The following is a 5,876-nucleotide window of genomic DNA, read 5'->3' as shown; positions in this document are numbered from 1 at the left end:
CTTGCTGAGATTCAAAGCAGCAGTTTCCTAGTAATAATTTTTAAAGCTCATTTTTTTCATACAAAATAGTTACATGGCGAATGATTAAAAACCCTTCCAATTTTTCAAAGCAGGAATATTAAGGTACTTCTAGTAAAGGACTTGAGGTATTATTAGAATAAAGCACATATTTATTTTTGAGGGGCCTATATTCAGTAAAGCCATGATTTCATAATAACCAAAATTATAATAAAGGAACAAATGTTAGGATAGTCATAATATAAAGCCATAAATATTATCATGATATAATTTTGAATCCAGGTACCATTTCCTAATGATGAAGCTAATCACAGATTCTCTTTCTGATCGGGAACTAGAAAGGCACTGAAAGGAAGCTATATTTAGGTTCTGGGAAAGTTTGAAAAATCTTGCTTACTTTCAAGCACAAGGAACATAAATTTAAAAATTTAAGGACAGACAACATAAGGTGGTCACAATGGCCACTTCTATAATGGAGATTGCTGAATATTTCCTGGCATTCTAGAAGACAATGTACTTTAATGTAGATTATATTGATTTACCCTAGCATAACTGTTTCGTCTTACTTTGCAATAACTGGGAGCAAATCAATGCAATCTGCATTTCAATACTTTGTTTTACTGACTTCTTAATAGAGATGGCTTGAAAAATTTGATTAGAGGACAATATGCCCACACCTACTAATAAATGAACTGCAGGCAGGTAGGAAACTGTACAGCAAAATAAATCACTTTATTTTTAAATCAACCAGAGTGATTATGGGTTTTATATTTTAGAGACTTTACTCATGATAACATGACCTTGCTAACTTTCTTACAATATCTGAGACACCTGCCTAAAAGCATTGATATCACACTATTCAGGCTGTATATTATATCATTACCTTAAAATATAAGCTGTAAAAAATATTGCCAGTAAGTTTACAGCAAATTCACTATCTTTCTCATTTTTCCATTTTTTAAAATTTATCTTTTCTGTGATTACAACCTTTTCATAACTACATAACATTTAGGAAAAATGTTTCTTAAACTGAGTTTCCATGAAAGTTTTGGATTATTTTCTCTATTGTATTCTTATAATTAGAAATACATAGTTGAAAGGCAGTGATCAAGTGGGTTGATAACTCTCTTGACATTGTTGTTTTGCTGGTTATAAGTCTGAAGAATAAATCACAGAGCAAAACAATTCAATGAGGAAAGTTATTTGGTATAATCCATTTAAAGGGCTTATACAGATATAGGCCAATTTAAGGGGAATTGCTAATAGTATGACTTTTGTAATGTTGGTAGTATATTTGAATATTTTTAAAAACATAAGAGGGGCTGGGGATTTAGCTCAGTGGTCCTGTCACCTGCCATGCAAGCACAAGATCCCAAGTTTGATCCCCGGTACAAAAAAATTAAAAAATTAAAAAAATAAAGAAGAATATGAAATTAAGATTATAAAATAGTTGGTAAAATTAATTTAGGAATTGTATAAATGGATGATTATATGTGCTTTATATGTGCATTAAATATGCCACAGGACAAAAGAGATTATGTATGTCTTCCAGTATTAGCAACAATTGTAATTCATTGTAGCTATAGTAAGAATAGTTATGGATACTTAATAAACTTTTAAATTACTCTTGGATTAAGGCAGTCTGAAGCCATAAAAACCATCTGCACTTACTCCATCATTTCATCTACTTCACTTTTTTGTTTATATCCTTGAACATTGTGCTCAAACTTTAGATCTTTTTCTCAAATTCATGTGTGTATTTCTCTTCTCTAAAATCAGTCTATAGTTATTGCACATTACCATATTTCTTTGAATTTCATTTATTATAGTATCTTCTTAGGGAAATTCTAAATACACCACACACACACCTACCTATGTAAAATTCTCTGTCTAATAGGTCAGTGGGATTCTTTCAGTCTGACTAACAAGTGTTCAATTTGATAAAATCTAATGCTGTGCAATTAGAACATTTCTGTTCTCTTGATCACTAAGTACCAGTCATAGGGATATTTGGAAGAACATTTCAAAATCTATTTTTATGAACCTGAGAAATTGACATTTACAAGAACATTTGCAGTGACATTCATAAAACAGGCCAGTTAGGACATTTAAAAGTACACTCATATGAGCATTTATACTTAAAAATAAATTTTAAACCTAAGACATCTACTTTATTAAATAATTTTATTAAATTTTTGTATATGCATCCAGTCACAGATAAGTGAACAATCACAAGAGGCAGCAAGTAATCAAAAAGTAGTTTTCCTATACATTCAAATTTGACTTTTAATTTACTTAAGGAACACAATATTATCTTTACTTTTAAAACAATTTCTTATGGATTCAGGTAAAATTAAATGTGGAACTGACTATCTTCAGGCAGTTTGGATTCACTTGTTGCAGTTATGGTAGTTGAAAATATACTAATTAATTTTCACATTAAATTTGCTGCACTACCTGTCTCTTTATTTATTTGCTAACTTTAAAAATATTCTTGAAAGTTTGATATTTTGAAACTTGATCCATGGGTAATGGAGTTTTAGGGATATGATACCCAAGAACATACCCCATCAGCAGGGAATTTATGTTTAAAATGTTAAGGTATTAATTTATAGGGAAATTTCATAATGTTCAACATCTTTGAGAGAAAGAAAAGGCTTAGAAAATTTCAGAGAAAGGATTGTCCATAATTTAAGGATGGTGAAATGCCAAAATTATTCAGCAAACATCATACTTAATGGAAAACTATAGACATGCTCTCTTTCAGATAGGGAAAGCTCCTGAATATTTCATCTCACTGCTCTTTTAAAATAATACTGGCTGGTGTTATAAAATGAGAGGAAAATGGGCAGGAATAGATAAGGCCCTCATAATCATCTTTGTGACAATAAAACAAGATCAACAGGTTCCTCAAGTGGTTGAGAAATCATGGCAATATTTGACCAAATAGAGATGAACTTTTCTGCACAGCAATAAGCAAATATTACTTGCCAATAACACTTGCTATAATATGTTAAATAGGTAAAAATATAACTCCCATACAATTCAACATGTATTATCACCTAGTAAGGAAATTACTCGACCAATCTAAGTAGGCAGGCTACCAGGCTTTCAGGATTCTACAGCCTGGTCAATATGACGTGATATCACCAGGAAGTCATTGTCTGCTCTGGCTGCAACTTTGACAAGATGACTTCCGGTGCTCTGTCACACAGGGCTTCCATAAAGAACAATAACAATAATTCAAGAAATGTCCAATCGGATGTTAAACATATCTTTATCCAAATCTAGGAACATTGGGCAAGGAGAATGATAAAGACTCCAGAGCATACTGTTTTCCTCCCTGGATTTGCCTAAATTGCTCATAGCCATCTCCTCAACATTCCTTCCTCCTGTAAAAAAGCAAAATTTATGATTATTTTTATGTCATCCTTATTTGTGAATGGGGATTGGTAAAAAAAAACCAAAACCCTCAATCAGCTAAGTTTGTAGATTTGTATCTGGTGAGATAAATAAGAATTGTATTGTAGAGTAGAATGTAATATTCATACATAACTCAAAATAATAACGAGAGCAATAATATCTTAGATAATGACTGACACCAGCAGCAGGGAAATTTGTATAACTGTTAATACTACAAAGAATATAATGCCCTATTTAAAATGCTCCGAGGTTCCTGAGCTGCTTCCTGTGACCCAAGACGACTCTGGGGCCCGTGCTAGGACTTCCCTCCTGTCATGGTCCCCAAGAGCCAGTCTTCCCTCACGCCTTAGACCAAGAAGCCCCAAATCTGAGGCAGCATCAGCCTCACCAGGCCTGTCCAAGGGAGAAAAAGAACAAGAAATGATTGAATATATTGATGAAATAGAGACTTAATGAACAAGACAGTGAAGGGATATTGAAAGTAGAACAGAAATATAACAAACTTTGCCAAGCAGATTTTTCAGAAGAGGTCAGAACTGATCGCCAAAATCCCAAATTTGCGGGTAAGAACATTTGTTACCCATCCACAAGTATCTGTACCACTTGGGGAGGAAGACGAAGAGACATTGCCTTATTTGAACAGAGTCAAAGTGACAGAATTTGAAGATATAAAATCAGGTTACAGAATAGATTTTTGTTTTGAAGAAAATCCTTATTATGAAAATGAAGTTCTCTTCCGAGAATATCACCTGAATGAGAATGGTGATCCATCTTGAAAGTCCACTGAAATCAACTTGAAATCTGGAAAGGATTTGATAAAACATTTAAGTCAAATACAAAATAAATCCAGTAGGAAGTGGCAGCATGGAGAACCAGAAAGCTCCTTTCCCTGGTTTCCTCACCATACTGATCCAGCCACAGGTGCGTTAAAGAGGTCATCAAAGATGATACTTGGCCAACTTCACTGCAGTACTACTTGGCTCCCGATATGGATGACAAGGAAGGAGCGGGAGAAGAAGATAATGACGGTGATGAAGAAGAAGGATTGGAAGACATTGATGAAGAAGGGGATAAGGATGAAGATGAAGATGTGAAAGGGAGGAAGGAGAGGAGGATGAAGAAGAGGAGGATTAATTGAACACAGATAGATTCCAACCTTCTTTCTTCCTTTCGTTTTTTCCTCCAGTTCCTGTGAGCAAGTTTCATTCTTTCCTTTCCCCTCTTGTGCTCAGTCGCCCAGCTGTTGAGGTCTCTTTTCTCAAACACCATGGCTCTTGACTTATTTTGTGGGGAGATATCTTGAGCAGAGTACAGGGGGAAGAGGATCTCAACAACTTTCTGTTCCCAATTCATTTTGATCCTCCCCTGTCTCCACACAAACGGTATGGAATCAACACTAGCGTGCTCTGTGGGCAAAAAGAAAGCTCTTCCTCACCCTTCTCTCTGCTGTCTGCTGGAAGCTGCAGGGTGCTCAACCCCTGTGTAGTAGTCCATAGAATTCTAGCTTTTTTCTTCCTTTCTCTGTAGATTGGGCTCAGAGATTACAGTGTCTCTATGTGAATAGGGGCAGGTGGTATTTACCAACATGTTCCTCTCTACTTTCTCTTGTTTAAAAGAAGAAAAAAACTTTTAAAAAATGGCGTGAGCAAGGGGTAGGATTGAGGTCTTTGTGTGGATTTAGTGGGAATTTGACAACATGGCTTCTCCTTTGGCATGTTTAATTGTGATGTTAATGGACATCCTTGCAGTTTAAGATGACACTTTTAAAATAAAATTCTATCCTAATGAAAAAAAATAATGCTCTGAAGCAATAATGGGTTTAAAGAATTAATGGATTAAATGACTGATATTAGCCTGTCAAATAAACTAGCAACTAAATGTAACTATATAATCATATTTTTATTTAAAGCATAAATATATTTAAATAGATAAGTATTATTTAAAAAAAGAGAAAGTATGGTGCGGCTCACCTTGTTAAATATTACTACACAGTCCCAGTACAAAATAACAGCTCAGAGGAAAAAAATAAACATAAAAACTGACTCATGTTTATATGGCAAGTGAAGAGGTAGTTAAAACAAATGAGAAGAGGTTTTATTTTACACATGTGATCTTGGGTAAATTGGATCACCATTTAGAGAACAAATAAAGATCCTTTATACTATCCTTAAGAAAGATATAGATTCCATTCCTAGGGAAAAATGTTGAAGATCTCTAAATTAACTATGAGGAGGCCTTAAACAGGACCACTGATTCCAAATGAACAGAAAGCTGTGACTTTGGTCACATTAAAATAAAAAAGTCTAACATGGAAATGAATGCCAAGGAGAGGATTTATGGATATATTAATGTGGGATATAATATTTATCACATAAAAATAAAATATGCAAATTGAAGAACACTATAGAAAAGTGCTCAACACATATGAACAGCCA

At 34.0% G+C, this 5,876-nt stretch overlaps 1 pseudogene; it reads left to right on the top strand.

Annotated features, from left to right (window-relative positions):
* Positions 1-3,609: 3,609 nt before the first annotated feature.
* On the top strand, positions 3,610-4,929 carry LOC106010256 (protein SET-like; annotated as a pseudogene).
* The last annotated feature ends 947 nt before the right edge of the window (positions 4,930-5,876 follow it).

Source organism: Heterocephalus glaber, unplaced genomic scaffold (genome assembly GCF_053883595.1).
Source record: "Heterocephalus glaber isolate CG9 unplaced genomic scaffold, H.glaber_assembly_v1.0 deba00001586, whole genome shotgun sequence".
In the NCBI taxonomy this organism is placed as follows: Eukaryota; Metazoa; Chordata; class Mammalia; order Rodentia; family Bathyergidae; genus Heterocephalus; species Heterocephalus glaber.
The sequence above is the reverse complement of the archived record's forward strand: the minus strand, read 5'-3'. Positions and strand labels throughout refer to the sequence as shown.